Raw genomic sequence first — 23,033 nt, 5'->3', positions numbered from 1 at the left:
AGGAGCAGCAGCAGAGGCCCTGTTGGAGGTGCACGGAAGAGCAGCAGCAGAGGCCGTTTTGATGGTAAGGCGCTGCGGCGGCAAGGAGCAGGCATCTGGTTCCTTTTTTAAAAGAATTTACAGGGACCCAATTATTTTTTAATAAAATTGCTGGGACCTGATTGCTTATTTTTTTGTAGGGACCTAATTATACTTTTTAAAAATGTTTGCAGGAACCTGATTGCTTTTACAAAATGTTTGTGTTTATTCTATAAAAGATAAGGACATATTTTTAAATTTATAAAGACAGGGGGATTGAAGATTTTTATTAGAATATGAGGAAGGGATACTAACATGTGGGCTGCACATCTCAGTTAATGATGAAATAAATGGTTTATCATATGTGCGGACCCCAACTGTCATAAACCTGATCAAATGTAAACCACTTGGTTATTTGGTTTATTTAAAACATCAAACTACGTATGTGGTAGGTATCTGCGACAAACAAGAATATGATAGTTTTTTGGAACGCTAAACAATAAGTGATAGTAGTGTGCTATTCACTCCTCTGAACTGTATACGAGGACTGCAGCTGTGAATTTAACTATGTTCTATCTATGGCACAAGATTTTCGGAAGCTAGTTTCTTGGACTTCCAGTAAATATTTAGCTGACATTTCAGAACCTGCCACGGTAACATATATCAGAGCCATTGTACTAAGAGATAAACACATGGAATCATAAAGCACAAGTTAGATCATAAATATTGCTACTCCCTCTACTATTCACACATAGTATAAGATGTTTAACTTTGTTTTCTGATTCAAACGTATAGACACATTTCAATGTGTTTGTTCACTCATTTCGGTCCATATGTTTCATATTGAAATATCCAAAGCATCTTATATTTGTGAACAAAGGGAGTACTTTCAAGCAATTAACAGTAAGGTCTTCCAATCTAAACAGTCAATCCCTACTTTCTTGGAATGAAAAATAAAACAAAACAAATTAACAGGGGATCAAAGGATTCCTCTGAACCTGGAGTAGTGGGCCAATCATTTGCAGCTTTCAGCTGTGAGAGTCAAGACAAAAATACAGTTAGAATCATGCAATTCTGGGACAGATGCGAAGGTTTTGACATAAATCAAGTGACATGTATCAAGTTTTTCAACACTCTCAGCATGTTACGGTCCCTGCCACCCTGGCCCCTCCTGCAGCAACTACTACGGGCCAGGCTGCCGCACCACCCGATGGCCCGGAACGGACGCGACACGAAGTGAAGCCCAACAACAAGTTCCCAGCCCACACTTGGGAAACGAGGGGTGGGGTTAAGTAGGTCTTGAGGCCTCCTGCGTGAGGTGGGGAGAAAGTAATAGCCTGGCGGCGACACTATTCTCTCCCGACCCCCCTTCCTTCCTCCCTAGAACTCTAGATCAATCAAGACTTGTATCCTCAATTCCTCTGTGTGTTGTTAAGATTCGAGCGGGAGCATAACAATTGGCATCAGAGCCTGTCCGATCCACCCAAAAAAGTTTCTCCACCCTCCCCAATCTGGCTGGGTGATTCCCATCTATCATCCAGACGCGGGAAAGGCAAGGCCACGATGATGGAGGAGCACACCAAGGCGATCGCTGATCTGACCACGGCAATCGTGGCCCTCACCACCAAAATCGAAGATATCCACCCCGTTGTCCATGAGATGCAGGGATGGCGCCCCTTGATCAGCAGTCCGTGGAGGAGATCCAATCAGAGGTGGGTCACTTGCGGACTCAGATCGACAAGGCCACCACCACATCGCCAGTGGATAAGGCCGCGTTGATCGCTCCACCGCCCCCTCCCCTGCGGTTCAGTGAGCTTCCGCCATTGCTTCCCCAACTCGCAGACGGGTTGCGGCCTCGTCTTCTGCCACTGATGGCCGACGCGACCCATCCAGGCGCCATCGACACTCCAGTTCGTGGTGACACTGGTCACGGGCCCAATGGCCATGGCGTTTTCACTGATCTTTGAGGGAAATCGTTAGGGGAGATCCGCACCCCTCGATTACCTCCGGCCACTGGTACGTCCGACTTCTATCACCATGGCGAGCAGTCGTTTTCCGGGGATTGTGGGTACCTTCGCATGCCACCACCACCATGATTAGATTTTCCTCTGTTTGATGGGAATAAACCGAGAGCGTGGCGTCTCAAATGCGAGGCCTACTTCCGAGTGTGCATGCTTAGTCCAGATACTTGTGTTAGTTGTGCTGCTATGAACTTTACAGAGAGCGCTCTCACTTGGTTGCAATCATCGCAAGCGCATTTGCAGTATCCGGATTGGGGTGATTTTGCCATCGCTATATGCATCCAGTTTGGTCATGAGGAGTTTCAAAACCTCCCGAGGCAATTTAATAGGCTGAAACAAACTGGCATCATAGCAGAGTATGCTGAACAATTCACACAAATCATGCATAACCTGTTAGCGCATCACACTTCATGGGATCCTGCATTTTTTGTTACTCAATTTTTGGATGGCTTGCAACGTGATATCCGTGCTGCTGTCGTGCTTCATCGCCCCCAAAACTTGGATACTGCTATGGATCTTGCTTGTTTACAGGAAGAGGTGGTGGACACATTTCGGCGAGAGGAACAACATACCCCTGCGTCCCTCTCCATGTCTGCAGGAGGGCGGGTGATTCCTCGCACAGCATTGTCGCTTCCTCCTCCACCAACGAAGGCAGGCGGTGCCCCCGGCGATATGCGCCAAGACGACCGCCGCACCCTCGACACGCCTCGACCACCAGCAAGCGACGACCGGCTGGCGGCACTGCGGGCGTATCACCACGCCAAGGGCCTCTACTTCACTTGCGGCGAGCATTGGGGGCGCGATCATCGTTGTGCTCCCACAGTGCAGCTTCACGTGGTTGAGGAGCTTATCGAGATGCTTCACCAACCATCATCTGATACAACACCCGTGGAGGCATCGACCAGTGAGGCTGATTGTTGTGTCCTCTCCAGGGAAGCAATTGAAGGGGCTGAATCACCGACGACAATGCGTTTGCATGGTTGGGTACAACAGCGGGAGGTGCTCATGCTTGTGGACTCTGGATCCTCGCACGGTTTTGTCAGCTCATCTCCGGCTCAACACCTTCAAGGGGTGCAGCATGCTCAACGTGCCATTTCGGTGCGCGTGGCCAATGGCGGGGTTCTGCATTGTGATCAAGAAATACCGCCGTGCGCTTGGCGTTCTCAGGGAGTTGATTTCACCTTGAATCTCAAGGTTCTACCCCTGGGGTGCTATGATGTAATCTTGGGCATTGATTGGCTGCCGTGCCATAGCCCAATGAAAGTCCATTGGTTATAAAAGACCACGGATTTTGTGTACAAGGACAAGCAAGTGCATCTCACAGGTGTGCGAGCGGATGTCACCCGCTGTGATTTGATTTCAGGGGATGAACTGCATGATTTGTTGGAACAAGAGGCAGTGGCTCGGGTCGTGCAACTTTGTGAAACAACTGAAAACATGGAAAGACCACCCATTCCATCAGCTATTGGGGAACTGATTGAGCAGTATGGGGTGTTGTTTGAGGAGCCGCAAGGATTGCCACCGCAACGAGCTTTTGATCGTGCCATCCCTCTGGTGCCCGGGGCATGGCATGTCAACTTGCACCCATACCGACACAGTCCAGCACAAAAACATGAAATCAAACGGCAAGTAGCTGATATGTTAGCTCAAGGCATCATTCAATCCAGAACGAGTCCTTTTGCCTCTCCGGTCTTGTTGGTTTAGAAGAAGGACCTCACGTGGCATTTTTGCGTGGAGTATCGACACCTCAACGCAGTGACCGTCAAGAATCGTTACCCTCTTCCTGTCATTGAGGAGCTGCTCGACGAGCTAGCAGGAGCTATCTGCTCACCAGCTTGGACCTGCGGGTAGGGTACCATCCAATCCGGATGCGGCCTGAGGATGAGCATAAGACAACATTCAACACACACCATGGCCATTTCGAGTTCAAGGTACTGCCATATGGAGTAACTCGTGGCCCACCAACCTTCCAAGGCGGCATGAACATTGTCCTGTCACCATTGCTGCATCAGGGAGTGCTTGTTTTCATCGACAATATCCTCATCTACAGCAAAGACATGAGCTCGCATATTCGACTGCTACGTCAAGTATTTCAGCTACTCCAAGAGCATCAATTGAAGATCAAGTACAGTAAGTGCACATTTTCCAGCCCAAGGCTACTTTACCTGGGTCATGAGATCAGCGGAGAAGGGGTACGCACCGATGGGAAAAACATTGCAGCAGTACAAAAGTGGCCGGTCCCTGCCAATGTGAAGGAAGTGAGGGGTTTTCTCGGGTTGCCGGTTATTACCGCAAATTCATCTGAGGTTTTGCTATCATCTCCCGGCCACTCACAGATTTGCTCAAGAAGGGTACCATCTTCCGCTGGACTGATCTAGAAGACGGCGCATTCCGGACTCTGCAACAAGCGTTGGTCACCGCGCCGGTGCTGGCTCTGCCCAACTTCTCCAAGACCTTTGAACTGGAAATGGATGCGTCTGATTTGGGCATTGGAGCGGTTTTGATGCAGGAGAAGCATCCTATTGGTTGCCTGAGTTGCGTGTTGGGGCCGCGCAACCTGATGCTTTCCACCTATGAAAAAGAAGGACTGGCTATCCTCATGGCCATCGATCACTGGCGCACCTATCTCCAAAATGATGAATTTATCATTCATACTGATCAAAGAAGCCTCATTCATTTAGAGGATCAGCGGTTGTCCACTCCATGGCAGCAGAAAATCATGGTTAAACTGCTCGGCTTGCGTTACCGCATCATGTACAAGAGAGGTGCAGACAACCGGGCAGCCGACGCTCTCTCCTGCCTTCCTAGACCTCCATAGGGAGATCTCGCGACCATTACGATGATAGTGCCCGCCAAGCTTGAAGCAGTTCAGCTGAGTTATCGGACCGATCCTTCAGCGCAACGCCTGTTAGCTCGACTAGCAAGAAAGCAAGATTCCCAAGATGGATATCACCTACGAGAGGGCATCACTCGGCAGAATGGTCGGGTATGGCTGGGAGATTGTGATGCCTGGATAATTAAGCTACAGTGATCCCTGCTAATGATGCCACATCATCGCAGTTACTGTTTTTAATCTCACTTCGATTCAGATCCCATCCAAATTCAAATTTAAATTGCAAGACAATTTTTTCTTCAGACAGTAGAATAAAAATGTTCGTCAAGATGCAAACATTCACCAACTAATTTTCATGTTGAAACCAACTTCATTTGTATCACAAATAAACTCCTAGAAAATTAATAAGAGGTCCAATAGAAGTTAAAATAACCAATTAAATATAAACCTAATTATATATATTTTTTGTCCCCAAACTCGTGAGCCACTCCAGATTTATTGCCTTTGATTTACTGTGAGATCTCATATGTAACAAAAATCATTTGAAGTCAAAAGAAATACAAAACAGTAAAGACAATTAGAAAAACAGAAAAGTAAGAAAAGGAGTATAACTTAGAGAAAATTCCTTATTTGACACTATCTTAAAATCTGCTTCCTTATTTGACACTGGAAAAGTTTTTCTTCTTTATTTGACACAAGTTCTAAATTTTATTCCCTATATGACATTTTCGTCCATTTTAAGCCTAAATGACACCTGAAAAGACTCTTTTGCCCCTCATGTGGTATGTGTGTGGGGGGCAATAGCGCACACACACAGCATCAGTGCGAAAGCAGAAGCACACACGCATCAACACATACACATGCACCAACACACACGCACGCGCACACACACGCACGCGCGCGTGCACACACACACACACGCACACACACACACGCAGCAACACACACGCACGCAGCACACACCCACATACACACACACGCAGCAGCACACACACAGGCAACACATAGGCACGCAACAACACACACACACACGCACGTACACATGCAGTAGCAAACACACATGCACACACACATGCAGCAGCAGCACACATGTGCGCGTGCACCCACACACGCAACAGCACACACACGCGCGCACACATACCACATGAGGGGCAAAATCGTCTTTTCAGGTGTCATTTAGACTCAAAATGAACGGAAGTGTCGTATTGGGAATAATATTTAGGACTAGTGTCAAATAGGGAAGAAAAACTTTTCCAGTGTCAAATAAGGAACCAGGTTTTAAGACAGTGTCAAATAAGGAATTTTCTCTATAACTTCTTGGTTGGTCTGGGCCGTAAGTGTACAGTGGTTGGCCCAGCCCAACAAGAGACGCCTCCTACCTCTCTCCTTGTGTGTCGTCATGGTTGCCCTCGGATGCCTCTCCACCGGCCGATGCTCGACGCGTGCTGCTACAGGTGATCAAGGAGAGGATAAGAAGGACCCAGGAACCCTCGACCAAACCCTAGGCCATCCCTTTCCCCTCGCACTCCCCATGCTCTCCCTCCCAAGCTCAGCCGCTCGCTACCGTCACCGTGTCGACGTCGATGTCGTGCACCGGAGCCTCCCCATAGCGCCAGAAGATGTCCAGGATATGGGCCTCTTCATATTCGTTCTCTACGTGAACCTACTCGAGCTGGAGCGCCCTGGAGCCGCCGCCATTGTCGGTGTCAAAACCGGCGGATCTCGGGTAGGGGGTCCCGAACTGTGCGTCTAAGGCGGATGGTAACAGGAGGCGGGGGACACAATGTTTACCCAGGTTCTGACCCTCTCGATGGAGGTAATACCCTACTTCCTACCTGATTGATCTTGATGATATGAGTATTACAAGAGTTGATCTACCACAAGATCAGAGAGGCTAAACCCTAGAAGCTAGCCTATTGTATGATTGTTGTTGTCCTAAGGACTAAACCCTCCGGTTTATATAGACACCAGAGGGAGCTAGGGTTACACAGAGTCGGTTACACATATCCGAATCGCCAAGCTTGCCTTCCACGCAAAGGAGAGTCCCATACGGACACGGGATGAAGTCTTCAATCTTGTATCTTCGTAATCCAACAGTCCGGCCAAAGTATATAGTCCGGCTGTCCGAGGACCCCCTAATCCAGGACTCCCTCAGTAGCCCCTGAACCGGGCTTCAATGACGATGAGTCCGACGCGCAGATTGTCTTCGGCATTGCAAGGCGGGTTCCTCCTCCTAATACTCCATAGAAGATTTTTAACACAAGAATAGTGTCTGGCTATGCAAAACAAATTCCACACACCACCGTAGAGAGTATAATATTTCCACAAATCTAATCTGCTGACAACTTTTCATAACATGACATCACGCCATGGCCCCGGTTATTATTCGAACCGTTTTTCTCAACCAGCTACTGCGCACATTGCGAGGCGGTTTTCTTGGCACGTCTTGTCGAAGTAGAGATCGTGTCCCCTTATCACGGGATTCTCATCAATACGGTGTGGGTAACCCAACTGTGCCATCAATCACGATGCTTGGGGAATAAGCAAGTTTTACCAGGCAAGTGGGGAGGCGCATAGTTTCTTCCGCCCTTATAAAGGGGTAAGGGTTCCACCTTTTTACCCACGCCTTCTTCTCTCCTGCCCATCCATTCTTGCGCACTCGAGCTCCAGCGCCCAAGTTCGCATTATCTCCGAAGAACCACTCCAAATATGTCCGGACCGGGAGGCAAGTGGATGGCCTCTATCGTCCGGAAGAAGGACATCAAGAAACTTCGGGAAGACGGTTATCTAGCCCAGGAAATCGGCCACTGTCTCCCGACGGCGGGACAGATCGTCCCTACCCCGGAACCCCACGAAAGGGTCGTATTCCTCCCTCATTTTATCCGTGGGCTAGGGTTTCTCCTCCACCCATTTGTTCGCGGCATCATGTATTAGTACGGGATCGATTTTCATGATCTATCCCCCAATTCCTTCCTTAATATCTTGACATTCATTGTCGTGTGCGAGGCTTTTCTCCACATCCTGCCACACTTCGGCTTATGGCTGAAGATCTTTAATGTGAAGCCCAAGGTAGTGGGTGGTGAGCACGCCGAGTGCAGGGGCGCTATGGTGAGCAAGATGCCCAACGTCACATGGCCAACAGGTACCTTCAATGATTCCGTCAAGGAGTGGCAACAGGAGTGGTTTTACATTACTGAGCCGCGCGGCGCGAAGTGGGGCGCTGGTCCCGAGTTCCGATCCGGAGCCCCTCTGTGGCTCACGTCCTGGCTCAAGAAGGGCCTAGACTGGTCTTCGTCCGACGAACTGCAGGCGCTCCAGACGGGCGTCAAGGATATGGAAGACAAGAATATCGAACTTTTCAATGTAGTACAGGTGATGTTAGTCCGTCAGATCCTACCTTGTCAACACCGGACTTGCAATCTATGGGAATTCGATCCGACCAAGCACTAGACCCTGTGAGAGCTCTTTGGCTCCTCGCACGAAGACATCTGGAAGGTGCGTTTTAAGCCCGGCAAATCATGGCCTGACTCGGCCAAGGACCGCGGGTACCAACTGTCCCGCCCTACAAGCTTGATAAGTTACCATACGTTTTATTCGCATAACTCAGGGCAAATGCTTAATGTGATTTACACAACTTTCCTAGGGAGGTGGGGCAGATCCAATGTCCGGTCCCGCTGCCCGAAGAACCGGCCGGCCCACTTTTGACGAAGATGTTGGACCCGGCGCCTTACAAGGTGCCGGAGAAGACCGAAAAGGATGCCAAAAAGACCCGGGGCGGCCTTCGTCACCATGCCCGACCCGCCTCCAAAGAGGACAAGGAGGAGGAAGACAAATCCCCAGTAGGGGGAAGAAAGAAGAGGATGGCCTCCGTACACTTGGAGGCCGAGTCGCCTAAAAGGGGAAAAACTCTTCTTCCGGAAGAGTCCACTGCCGTCGCTGATAGCAGCCCGTCGTGGGATCCTAGGGCCCAGCCCCTAGTGAACTTGTAAGTATATAAAATCTGAACACATTCATGTGTCCGGACCCATCATGGCATAGTATTTTAACCTGAGCAATATTTTTTGTAGTCCGACGGGGTCCCATTCCGAACAATCCTCGTCCGAGGATTTGCTGAGCTCGGATGCTATGGAGAGCGGGACGCCTCCGAAGGCCCCTCCCCCCGAACATGTGATCAACACCGAGGCTTCATCCCAGAGGGACTCCGTCCAAGGAGGGGCGGAGAAAATCATGAAGGTGGCGCCTGGAGGTCAAACTTCAAGGGCGGAGACATGGGGGAGAAGATCCCCACAGGAGTCAATGACGGGGACCATCTTGAATTCGGCCCCTAGCCGGACATAGTTACGGAGACCAATATGGCTCTGGAATCAAGCAGGCGGCCTTCCTCGGCTGGAGAGGGCGTCCTTGTTCCACCGGCGACCTCTATCCATCCAGAGGTGCCGGGTGCTTTATTGGCGATGAACACCGTGCCCTTATGGGTGCGGTGATTGAGAAGATTCAGTCCGCTGAAAATGGACTGAATGAAGCCTGTATCGACCTTATGAGAGGTTTTGAGGTATGTTTTATATGGTTTCGAAGAGTTTCATAGTATGGATAGTAGCCCCTAATACACTGTCCGGTGAACGAAAGAACCGGACAGAGGATCAAATACATTTTTCGCAGGAAGACTCATTTGATGACATCTATCTCTCTTCTTTTGTAAGCAGGCGTGTGTAGCGGCTACTTCTGCTCATACCGTGGAGGTTTCCGGACTGGATCAAAGTCTGGAGCAGGCTGAAGCGGAGCTTGGCCAGTTAAAAAGGTAGTTGGAAGATCAACAAGGTATGCACAAATCGTGTTTGCGTTTAGTGCCAATGAATTTTCAGTATGATAGAATATGTGTCATGATTTGTGCCAGGGGTGATGACCGAAGTCGAGGCTCTGAAGAAGGCTGTTGCCGAGGCCGAGGAAAAGGCAGCCATAGAGCAGGCTCTTCGTGAGAAGCATGAGGCGAAGGTTGTGGAAGGTACGCAAGAGCTCCAAGAGGCCATGAAAAAATGCGAGACCCTGGAGCAGAGTTTAACGGAGAAAGAATCCGAACTCACCAGGGCTCATCAGGCCGTGTGCGATTCCCGTGGGAAAACCCAAGACACCCTGCAGGAGATCCAAGAGGCGAGGGAGATCACAGCGGGTAAGGTCTTTTCCCATGTAAAGCAAGTATTTCAGGAGAAAATTATGCTTTATAATTTTAAGTTCGGATTTCTCCAGGGGTATTTGCAGAACTTCCTCGCAGCATATCGGATGCCGCCCAATTCTACCGAGCCAAAGAGGGGAATACTGTGGATAAGCTCTTTTGGTCGCAGTATCTGGCACCGAATTATCCGGTGCCTTTTACCGATCAACTGAAACAGCTGATCGAACTGCATAAGGTGGCCGAACTAGCCATGAAGGATTTGATTATCCGGCTATGGCCCGCCGAGCCGATTCAACGTAGCTACTTTGGACTCGTGAAGCGGCTTGTTAGTGCCTGCCCTCGACTTGACGTCATCAAGAAGTCGGTCTGCATAGAAGGTGCATGAATGGATTTTGCCCATGCAAAGGTGCACTGGGGGAAGATGGATGCTGAAAAGCTGATGACCGAGGGACCCCAGAGGGAAAGGAGCACCGCAAGCCCGAATTGTATTATGAAAGTGTCCTGAAAGGATCCTGCCTTGCGGCGGAGCAATGCACCAAGGACATTGTATTTCCATGAATATAGTCATGTTGTCCTTTGTAATGTGTGAACAAGGTCATTTCTATTATTTATTGCCTATTGTAAAAGTTTACCCTCCTACACGGCCGTTTTATATATTACACCTGAGAATTGGCCAGTCATCGGCTTCCGCCCCCTCGTAAGAAATACGGGGGTGTTCGGGATAAACCTGACCACTCTTTACCCCAGTGTTGGGTCCTTTGAAGCAGGTGTTCAGCACAATGAACCAGGCAATCGGACTATAGGGCTTTATCATTCTCACTTAGCCATAGGAGCATTAGGAAGGTAGGCACAGCCCCTGGTGTTCGGAAGACCGCAGGAGGGCCCCTATAGGCACCTGATCGGAAGAAGAACCGATCCATCGCACGCTGCATTGGTTATGGCATTATGCGGGAGAAATCCTTCAAGATTTTACAACCTCTCGAATAGCTGACCAACTCTCGCCGTATCATGACAGTCAGTATTCGGCTTTCTCTACTGAGGTGCTCGTCCGGAAGAATCGGGACACAATCGCAGTAGTTCTCCCTGTGCCGCCTTAGCCGATATAGCAGAACGTAAGGCAGCAAAACATGGGAGCCGGGCAAACCCAACATTTGACCCAAGACATGATTCGGAGCTGATGCATATAATGCTATAAGTTCGGGGTGCCGAACTTCCGTGACGGTGTTCAGACTTTATTGCCATATTATGGGTAAAACGAAGCCCCTGGCAAAGGCATATCACGGTGTATGGATGCCACTTCACAAAAGAGTTTCAACAAGAAATAACAGCAAACAAGTGTCATATAAATCCACATGTTGTATTTGAATAATACGTCGAAGCGTATGAGTACAGGTAATGCGATAAAAAGGGGATATGACTGTGGAACCTGCTGGGACCGAGGAGGAAGAAGATGTGTGCAGATCCGGAGTATAGTCGAATGGACGTCGTGAGGAATATCTAAAGATTCCCTTGTGCGTTCGAGCTGGTACCATGTCATCGGTCCCGGTCTGCACAAAGGTGAGCCTGCAATGGAAATGTAAGAAATATCTGTGTGCCGGAGAGCGGTTGAGCCACGATATGTGGCATGTTCTGGACTTTGCCGGAATGTTTAGTTGAGCCCTGGACGATCCGGGCTATCCTGCCGTGAAGTAGTTCGGACTACTTTGAATGTGTCCAGGGTTTTAGCCATTGACTCAAGATTTGACTGAAAGGTGCCCTCCATTGCTTCCACTGTTAAAGCGGCGGCGTACTCTGTGGTACCGAGGGAGAGTTCGGCCTCGCCATTAACCGTGATGACGCTGCACGGACCAGGCATCTTGAGTTTACGGTAGGCATAATGTGGCACCGCGTTGAATCGAGCGAACGCAGTTCGCCCGAGCAGTGCCTGATAATCACTGTGAAAGGGGACGATGTCGAAGATTAACTCTTCAGCACGGTAATTGTCTGGTGATCCAAAGACTACCTCGAGGGCGATGGAGCCGGTACCGCTAGCCTCCACGCCTGCTATAATACCTCTAAAGGTGGCTTTAGTGGGTTTGATCATCGAATGATCGATGCCCATCTTGCACACTGTGTCCTGGTAAAGCAGATTTAGACTGCTGCCTCCGTCCATAAGGACTCGTGTGAGGTGGAACCCCGTCAATTATTGGGTCGAGGACTAGTGCGGCTGGATTGCCGTGACTGGTGTTGACCGGACGATCCATTTGGTTGAAGGTGATCGACCCTAGTTTGTATTGCGGGCTGACTGGTTTCGTTAGGTCGACATCCCTAAGGGTGTGCATCCGGTCCGGGTTGGGAGTGTGGGTGGCGTTTACCATATTCAACGTTTGGATTTGCTGGAGAGATTTCTTTTGTCTTCCTCTATTCAGTGATCTAGGCTCCTCGTCGCTGTCATCGCTTTGAGACCCCTTATCTTTGTTTTTGGCGCCTAACCTGCCAGCTTGTTTGAAGACCCAACATTCTCTATTGGTATGATTGGCTGGTGTTCCTGGTTTGCCATGAATTTGGCATGGACGGTCGAGTATGCGGTCCAAACTGGACGGACCTGAATTGTCATTTTTGAGTGGCCCTGTCCGCTGACCGGACTTAGAGCTATGAAATCCGGCATTAAGTATCGTGTCTTCGGCGCTTTCACCATGTTTGCGGCGTTTGTGTTTGTTGCGCAGGGGTTTGCCGTTGCTATCTCTGGCCTCTGATTTGCCAGTGTTGCTTGATGTGTTGTTTCTATGAGCCAACCAGCTATCCTTGCCCGCGCAAAAGCGGGTCATGAGTGTCGTGAGGGCTGCCATGGACCTTGGCTTCTCTTGGCCGAGATGTTGGGCGAGCCACTCGTCACGGATGTTATGCTTAAAGGCCGCTAGGGCTTCGGCATCCGGACAATCCACAATTTGGTTCTTTTTGGTTAGGAACCAGGTCCAGAATTTCCTGGATGACTCTCCGGGCTGTTGTGTTATGTGACTCAAATCATCAGCATCTGGTGGTCGCATATATGTGCCTTGGAAGTTATCTAGGAATGCGTCTGCCAAGTTCTCCCTACTTCCAATGGAGTTTGCTGGCAAGCTATTTAGCCAATGCTGAGCCGGTCCTTTGAGTTTCAACAGGAGATACTTGATGGTGTGTAGGTCATCCCCACGGGCCATGTGAATGTGGAGGAAGAAATCCTCGATCCATATCGCGGGGTCAGTAGTACCATCGTATGATTCAATGTTCACGGGTTTAAACCCTTCTGGGAATTCATGATCCATTACTTCATCAGTGAAGCATAGGGGGTGTGGCGCCTCTGTGCCGGGCTATGTCACGACGCAGTTCGTACGAGTCTTGTCTGCTGTGTTCGGCCTGGCCAGATTTGTTTTTGGTATATCCGGCATGACGGTCATCGTCATGTGTTGGGGCGTGCCCTCGTGATCCGAAGATCGATCTTTTGTGTCCTGCTTTGTTTTCCAATATGTCTCGCAGGTCCTGCGTGTTACCCCGGGCCCTGCTGTTTTTGTTTGACTGGCGACGGGGTGCGGGCTGGACTTCGGGCTTATATACCACTTTGTCGCGGCCACGAGGTGGCCGGTCAGCCGCATCATACGCTGGAAGCGCAGGCTTTAATGCTTCCTCTTCAAGTTGGGGTAGCAACCTGCGCTTTGGGAAACTTTTGATTGGGCCCTTGAGTTCGTGTTCCTCGGCTGCCAGGACCTCAGTCCATCTATCTGCTAGCAGATCTTGCTCATCTTGAAGCTGTTGTTGGTTTTGCTTCAGGCTTTTTGCTGTGGCAATAAGCCGGCGCTTGAAGCGCTCCTGTTCGACGGGATCCTTAGGCACGATAAATTCTTCTTCGCCGAGGCTCACCTCGTCTGTGGAGAGAGGTATATAATTGTCATCCTCTGATTCTTCTTCTGCTGCCTGTTCCTTGGGGCTGGCTTGCCCATCCTCCTGCTCAAAGCCTGGCTGGAGGGGATTGTCTTCGTCTTCGGCACTATTTGCAGTGTTATTGTCTCCTGTGCCGGTATCGCTGTTTTTGCTATGGCGGTGCTTAGAGCGGCGCCGATGACGCCGGTTCTAGGATTGTTTCTCGGGGGGATTATCCTCCGTTGCCTTATTGACATCGCTTTCCTTGGGGGTGTCCACCATGTATATGTCATACGATGAGGTGGCAGTCCAGCGCCCTGTGGGCGGTGGTTCCTGTTCGTCTCCCGCATCGTCGTCCATACTGTCGATGTCTTCGGAGTCAAAGTCGAGCATGTCGGTTAGGTCGTCAACAGTGGCTACCAAGTGGGTGGTGGGTGGGGAATGAATTTCTTCGCCGTCCGCTTCCCACTCAGGCCGGACATAGTTTGACCAAGGGTCTCCTGACAAGAAGAAAGACCGTAATGAGTTTAGCACGTCACCTAGGGGCGAGTGCTGAAAGATATCCACGGAGGTGAACTCCATGATCGGTGCCCAATCAGATTGGATGGGCACAGACGCGAGCGGTTCGGAGTGTGTGGCCGGGGACGAACCCGAGTGTCCGGCAACACAGGTCTCATAGGAGCTGAAGTCAGTATTCCGCTCTATCGCCACTGAGTGTGCGGCCTCCATGGCAGGGTCCGTCCACCCGTCCTCGGACGGCGCGATCTGTTCTGGATTGAGGGCCGGAGTAGTTACAGGTGTGATCTCCCGAACACTGTCCGATGGTAGAGCTAAATCATGCTCATCGTGACTATGCGGCGTACCTGACATGGGTTCGAATCCGTCGAAGATCAAGTCTCCGTGGATGTCGGCGGTATAGTTCAAGCTTCCAAACCTGACCTGATGGCCACGGGCGTAACTCTAGATCTGCTACAGATGGCCGAGCAAGTTGGCTCGCAGTACGAAGCCGCCGAATACGAAGATCTGATCGGGGAGGAAAACCTCACCCTGGATCGCATCTTCGCCGATGATCGAAGGAGCCATCAAGCCTTATGATGATGACATAGTGGAACTCTCAATAAAAGCACTAATGTCGGTGTCAAAACCGGCAGATCTCGGGTAGGGGGTCCTGAATTGTGAGTCTAAGGCGGATGGTAACAGGAGGCGGGGGACACAATGTTTATCCAGGTTCGGGCCCTCTCGATGGAGGTAATACCCTACTTCCTGCTTGATTGATCTTGATGATATGAGTATTACAAGAGTTGATCTACCACGAGATCGGAGAGGCTAAACCCTAGAAGCTAGCCTATGGTATGATTGTTGTTGTCCTACGGACTAAACCCTCTGATTTATATAGACACCGGAGGAAGCTAGGGTTACACAGAGTCGGTTACAAGGGAGGAGATCTACATATCCGAATCGCCAAGCTTGCCTTCCACGCAAAGGAGAGTCCCATCCGGACACGGGACGAAGTCTTCAATCTTGTATCTTCATGTCCAACAGTCCGGCCAAAGTATATAGTCCGGTTGTCCGAGGACCCCCTAATCCAGGACTCCCTCAGCCATCGACCCATCCCCTTCGGCCATGGGCGCCCGCAGCTGTTCCTCGCGCTCCGGCACACCCCGACCGATCTGAGCTCGCCGTCAACCCTTCCTTGGTGAGCAGCGCCGATTCCCCTTGTTGCCCCCCTCTGTTAATCGCATGTTAGCGCCGTCCCCATGATTTTGTTGCCGTGCCTAGAGTTCTCTGAAGCTCGTGTCCCCCCGCGCCGAGCTGTGCCCAGCGCATGCTCCCGCACCCCCTGGCCGCCCCGTTGGAGCCCCACCGGTCGAGGCCGCGCCCTGCTCCTCCCTTCCCCACTGTGTCCGCGGGCTGCTTCTTCTGCTGCTGTCGGCCACTCCTGTCGCTGCCTCCCACTTCGCCATGCCCAAACACGAGTGCCCGCCCCTGCCTACGCTCCTTTGGCCCGCGTGCCCTGGCCATGCATCGCCCACACCTACGCAGGCCCGTGCTAGCTGCTGCCTCGGCCGAGCAGCCCCATGGCCGCAGCCGTGGTGCACCGAGCGGCCGTGCGTGTGTGCCAACCAGCCGGCTGTTGCCTCTGCTAGATGGGTCGGCCCCTACGTAGATTAGGCACTAATTCCAATTAGCACTAACCCCCTATTTAGACTAATTTGGTTTTAGTTAGCAGTGCTTACCCAATGATATGTGGGACCCAATAATATACAAATTAAATTGGTTAAATTAAATAATTACCAGCCAATGACATCTAGGACCCATGACCCAGTTGACCAGTCAACTGTTGACTTGACTGGACCCCCCTGGACCCCACCTGTCATGCACTCTGTCTAGACTAGAGCTAAACAAAAGCATTTTGTTAGTATTTTGAAATTAAATAACCCTAGAAATTCAATAAAACTTTGAAAATTATTATAAAATAAACCGTAGCTCGGATGGAAAAACTTTGTGCATGAAAGTTGCTCAAAACGACGAGACGAATCCGAATACGTAGCTGATTCGTCCACCACACATCCCTAGCATAGTGAACACGCAACTTTCCTCCGCCGGTTCGTTTGTCCAAAAATGCAAAACACCGGGGATACTTTCCTAATTGTTTTCCCCGTTCACCGGTATCACCTCCTACTGCGTTAGGGCACACCTAGCACCGTTACTTGTCATGTCATGCATCAATATGCACCTGTTTGCCTTGTATTTATTGTTTCTTCCCCCTCTTCTCTCCGGTAGACTACGAGACTAACGCCGTTGCTGGTGCCCCGACCGACTAAGTTGTTGACGACCCCTACTTGCCAGAGCAACTAGGCAAGCCCCCCCTTGATCACCAGATATCGCATATTCTTCTGTCTACTGCTTGCACTAGAGCTGTGTAGTATGTTACTGCTTTCCGTTAATCATATCATGATGCATAGCCTGTCTTTGCTACTACTGTTGTTACCTTTACCTGCAATCCTAAATGCTTAGTATAGGATGCTAGTATTCATCAATGGCCCTACATTCTTGTCCGTCTGCCATGCTATACTACCGGGCCATGATCACTCGGGAGGTGATCACGGGTATATACTTACATACATATTATATATGATACATGTGGTGACTAAAGTCGGGTCGGCTCGTTGAGTACCCGCGGTTGATCCACGGATTGGGGGCTGAAAGGACATACTTTCCCGACGACCCTCTGGGTGGATCTTTATGGCAGAGCGATAGGGCAGGTTGAGACCACCTAGGTGAGAGGTGGGCCTTGCCTTGGTTGGCGTCCATGGTTACATCAATTAACACGCTTAACAAGATCTTGATATTTGATCTGAGTCTGGCCACTGGCCTATACGCACTAACCAACTACGCGGGAACAGTTATGGGCACTCGACGTCGTGGTATCTGCCGAAGCCTTCATGACATCAGCAACTAAGTGGCACGCACCAGATTGAACTGGAACGCATGCTCGTATATTAGGGAGGCTAGGTCTGCTTACCGGCCGCATTCGCTACGTGCAGGTGTGCAATGGGCGATGGGCCCAGACCCCTGCGCCATAGGATTTAGACCGGCGTGCTGACCTCTCTGTTGTGCCTAGGTGGGGTTGCGACGTGTTGATCTTTCGACGCTGGGCATGACCCAGGAAAGTGTGTCCGACCAAAGGGGATCAAGCGTGTTGGGATATGTGGTGCACCCCTGCAGGGAAGATACAACCCGGTGACTCTTTCACAGGGTGACGAGGGGCGGATCGCCGGGTACGATTATGCTATGCGATGATACTTGGTTAACTTACCATCTACTCTCTTCTTATGCTTCAAGATGGAGGGTGCCAGAAGCACAGTCTTCGATAGGACTAGCTATCCCCCTCTTATTCCGGCATTCTGCAGTTCAGTCCACATATACTACCCTTTTCATCGATACCAATGCATATGTAGTGTAGCTCCTTGCTTGCGAGTACTTTGGATGAGTACTCAGGGTTGCTTTGCTCCCCCTTTTCCCCCTTTCTATACCCAGTTGTTGCGACCAGACATTGGAGTCCAGGAGCCAGACTCCACCATCGATGACGACTCCTACTACACTGGAGGTGCCTACTACTACGTGCAGGCCTCTGACGACGATCAGGAGTAATTTAGGAGGATCCCAGGTAGGAGGCTTGCGCCTCTTTCCATATGTATCTTAGTTTGTGCTAGCCATCTTATGGCAACTTGTTTACTTATGTCTGTACTCAGATATTGTTGCTTCCGCTGACTCGTCTATGATCGAGCTCCTGTATTCGAGCCCTCGAGGCCCCTGTCTTGTAATATGATGGTTGTATGACTTATTTTATTTGTAGAGTTGTGTTGTGATATCTTCCCGTGAGTCCCTGATCTTGATCGTACACGTTTGCGTGTATGATTAGTGTACGATCAAATCGAGGGCGTCACAAGTTGGTATCAGAGCCGACTGCCTGTAGGAATCCCTCTTCCAAACTCCTTGGCCGAAGTTGACTCTAGTAATTCCAAAACTTTTTACTAACATGGATGTGTGTCTTACGGTCCCACGTCGTCATTGGGTGGTATTAGGATCTTTTACTACTCGTCTATACTCTCGGACTCTGATCTCTCTCCTATTTGGGTTAAATGATTTTCTAACTCTAACTCTAGGTCCTCGTAAATACTTTCTCCCGGAGAACCACTCGGTCTGAAAGATCGCTTACTTCACCAAAGGATTCCGAAGATACTCTCTGATATTATCCCGAGAACTTGTGCTCATTGCGTTTGAAATTCCCTTCCACCGTCAACCCTATAGATAACTACATGCACTTGCCATTCTTACATTAGTCCCCAGTTGCTCTTGTTATTATGAGATACCTCAAAATACTCGTTGTTGTTCCGAGAATCCTTGTGCCTACTGCCTGGCAGTTCCTTGTCACCTAAATACACCTACAAATTAATCCTCACACACACCAAGGATTTGTTTATCCCTAGTTGTTCATGTGTTTCACCAAAATCTTCGAAATACTAATTGATCTTTCGAAAATCCTCAATCGCCAGTTGTTCTAGAAATTTTTGCTTACTTGCATTATGGTTAATCCCATAAGTATACTAATCTTATTGGCATCCTTGGTCACTCTCATTATTGAGTCCATGGACTCAATGAGTTGCAAATGTTCACAATCATCAGTTGAATCCTAGGGTTATTGAGGGAGTCCTGGATTAGGGGGTGTTCGGATAGCCGAACTATACCTTCAGCCGGACTCCTGGACTATGAAGATACAAGATTGAAGACTCCGTCCCATGTCCGGAAGGGACTTTCCTTGGCGTGGAAGGCAAGCTTGGCGATACGGATGATCAGATCTCCTACCATTGTAACCGACTTTATGTAACCCTAACCCTCTCCGGTGTCTATATAAACCGGAGGGTTTTAGTCCGTAGGACAACATACACATCAACAATCATACCATAGGCTAGCTTCTAGGGTTTACCTCTCTGATCTCGTGGTAGATCAACTCTTATAATACCCATATCATCAATATTAATCAAGCAGGACGTAGAGTTTTACCTCCATCGAGAGGGCCCGAACCTGGGTAAAACTTCGTGTCCCCTGCCTCCTGTTACCATCCGGCCTAGACGCACAGTTCGGGACCCCCTACCCGAGATCCGTCGGTTTTGACACTGACATTGGTGCTTTCATTGAGAGTTCCTCTGTGTCGTCGCCATCAGGAAGGATGCCTCGCCCCGTCTTTAAAGACGGCACCGTTGCTAAGGGAGCTTTGGCTGTCGGCCAAACCCTCTGGCTAGGTGGTTTTCTTATGACCACCTGTTCGGCTTCTACGCCGACGATGACCTCTCGAGCCATCGAAAACAATCTTCATGTCAACTCAGAACTTGCCAAGCAGTTAGATCCAATAGAGCTTTCCTCCATAAACGAGCTCTTGAATCGCTTCGCCGCCCTGGGAGTCGCTACGGATTATGACCAGATTGGGCCTAAAACCGATCTGAGAGAGATTAACTCTCCCCAAGCCACCCATCACGTTGCCGTGGTAGAGGGACAGTGCGGCGACCCTTTATCTATCCTAAGGACTCGCTACATCCGGATTCCCGATCCCTCCAAGCCGGATGTCCGCGGAGGGGAGGATATCACTCAAGACCTGAACCTAGAATCAGGATGGACTGGATTCATTGGACGACATCCAGGAATACAAATTTTCGAGTTCGGTAATTCCTCAGCCTCTAAGCCTCAGAAGGGGTAAGGCTTCGGATTTAATTCCACCCACCCACCCGAACATTAGCGATCTATCCCAAATCAGGCAAGAGCCCAAAGAAACAGTACATCATTACTGGGCCAGATTCCTCCTGGTTATGCACAGGATAAAGGGCGGCCGCGAGGAAGACGCAATTTCATCCTTCTGCAATAATTGCACGGACAAGGGAATGCTCAATGCCATAAGTCGCCGTGATATTACACGCTTCGTTGACTTAGCGTCCATAGTACGAAAGTACTGTGCGATGGAAAGCGGCCGGAAAACCGAAACAAAATTTTGGGACAATCCGGCCCTTAATGCAAGCCCAGTCCGAAATAAAAGGGTGCATCATCGCCAGACACCCGGGTCAAACACCAAAAGGCAAAAACCCTCTATAGGGCATGGAACCGTACTGGAAGGATGGCTTAATGGACCTTGTAAAATTCATAGTACAGAAGACGCCACACCAACTCACAGCCTTAGAGCATGTTGGATACTTCGGCAGGTGGCCAAAATTGGCGAAAACCTCCTAATCCCGGAGGCCACAGAAACCCACCCTAGAGACACCTATAAGGTATTAACAGTCTTCGAGACCTTCACATCAAATAATATGCGAAAAAGGACACTCCGCAGCCTTGCCGAAGTCTACCAAGTAGCAACAATAAACCCATGGAGTGACATGGCCATTACCTTTAACGCCAGTGATGAACCTAAATTCTGAATAGCCCGAGCACCAGCTGCATTGGTCCTCAGTCCAATAGTGGACGGGTTTCGTCTCACCAAGGTACTCATGGACGGCGGCAGCGGATTGAACCTCATCTATGAGGAAACTCTTCAAAAAATGGATATAGACTGGAACCGCATCATGCGAAGCAGCATAACCTTTAGAGGAATAATCCCCAGTCGGGAACCACGCTGTATAGGAAAAATCACACTAGATGTGGTGTTCGGCACGCCGGACAATTACAGGTCCGAAGAGGTCACGTTCCATGTGGCCCCGTTCAGCAGCGGTTACCACGCCTTGCTAGGGCGGGAAGCATTCACAATCTTCCAAGCAATACCCCATTACGGGTACATGAAGCTCAAGATGCCCGGGCCTAACGGGATCATCACCCTCGCTAGTGATCCGGACGTAGCACTCTGCGCCGAAAACAAGACAGCCGCACTGGCCCTCGAGGCACTATCCGAAGCCCTAGCGGCTGAGGAGCTGACTGCGCTGCGCTCTACCGTGAATAGGGACGATGTGGTACTCGACAAAAGATCCAAATCTACCTCCTTTAAACCAGTAGACGAAATAGTCAAATTCCAAGTTCATCCAACGTACCCCAATAAAACAGCTTCCATTGGGGCACAGTTAAACCCTGATGTCGACACCGCATTGCGAGAGTTCCTACGAGAGAACTGGGACATTTTCCACGGGCACCCTTCAGACATGCCAGGAATCCCACGCAGGCTGGCCGAGCATAGCTTAAATATCCAAACAGGATTCAAACCTGTCAAACAGGCTCTTCGGCGTTTTTCCGAACCTAAGAGACAGGCTATGGGAGAGGAGCTAGCAAAGCTATTACAGGCCGGATTCATCAGAGATATAAAACATCCGGACTGGCTAGCAAACCTGGTGATGGTACCAAAGAAGGACAAATCTTGGCGCCTGTGTGTTGATTTTAAAGACCTTAACAAGGCTTGCCCAAAGGATCCCTTCCCCCTCCCCGCATCGATTAAATTATCGATGCTACCGCAGGACACGATTCGTTGTGTTTCCTCGATGCATATTCTGGCTACCATCAAATCAAGATGGCAGAACCAGACCAAGCCGCAACGGCACTTATCACACCATACGGGCCATTTTGCTTCAACACGATGCCCTTCGGGCTCAAAAACGCCGGCGCAACATATCAGCGCATGATTCAGACATGTCTGGCAAGCCAGATCGGTAAAACAGTGGAGGCATACGTAGATGATGTGGTCGTCAAAACAAGACATGTTGAACCTCTAGTAGACGACTTGAGGATCACATTTGATAATCTCCGAACATACGACATCAAGCTCAACCCGGAAAAATGCGTTTTCGGCGTTCCAGCCGGAAAGCTCTTGGGCTTCATTGTATCCAATAGAGGAATTGAAGCAAATCCAGCCAAGATCCGAGCTCTGTCGCAATTGGATACCCCAAAGGACCTCAAACAAATACAAAAGTTAACCGGATGTGTGGCGGCTCTAAGCCGCTTTATCTCCCGCCTGGGAGAAAAGGCCCTTCCCCTTTACCGCCTCCTTCGGCGCACCGAACACTTCAAATGGACGGACGCAGCCACGGCCGGACTCAACGAAATAAAAGCCATACTGGCAAAAAACCCAGTCCTGGCCGCGCCAAACACCGGCGAACCAATGCTATTGTATATCGCAGCAACACATCAGGTTGTAAGCGCAGTGCTCGTCGTCGAACGAGAAGCGGACGGACACAAATTCCCCCTTCAAAGGCCTGTCTATTATGTGTCCACTGTCCTCACTCCCTGCAAATCACGGTACCCGCATTATCAAAAGATTGCGTATACGGTATTCATGGCATCCCGGAAGCTACGACACTACTTTCAAGAGTGTTCAATAACAGTAGCCTCCGAAGTACCACTTAACGACATTATTAACAACCGTGACGCAACGGGCCGGATTGCGAAATGGGCCATCGAGCTCCTCCCGTTCGACATAACTTATAAGCCATGACGAGCCATCAAGTCACAAGTTTTGGCCGATTTCGTCGCAGAATGGACGGAGGCCGAACTCCCTAAAGAGTACGGCACATATTCAAATTGGATCATGCATTTCGACGGCTCCAAAATGTTGGCCGGACTGGGGGCTGGTGTCGTTTTGACG

At 49.9% G+C, this 23,033-nt stretch overlaps 2 pseudogenes; both read left to right on the top strand.

Annotated features, from left to right (window-relative positions):
- The first annotated feature begins 1,584 nt into the window (after nucleotides 1–1,584).
- On the top strand, nucleotides 1,585–2,649 carry LOC147982980 (uncharacterized; annotated as a pseudogene).
- Nucleotides 2,650–2,711: 62 nt separating this feature from the next.
- On the top strand, nucleotides 2,712–3,890 carry LOC147982979 (uncharacterized; annotated as a pseudogene).
- Nucleotides 3,891–23,033: the final 19,143 nt, after the last annotated feature.

Source organism: Triticum urartu, chromosome 2A, assembly GCF_056163025.1.
Source record: "Triticum urartu cultivar PI428250 chromosome 2A, HENAU_Tu73, whole genome shotgun sequence".
NCBI classification, from domain to species: domain Eukaryota; kingdom Viridiplantae; phylum Streptophyta; class Magnoliopsida; order Poales; family Poaceae; genus Triticum; species Triticum urartu.
Note: the sequence above shows the minus strand (reverse complement) of the source record. Positions and strands in the feature narration are given on the sequence as shown.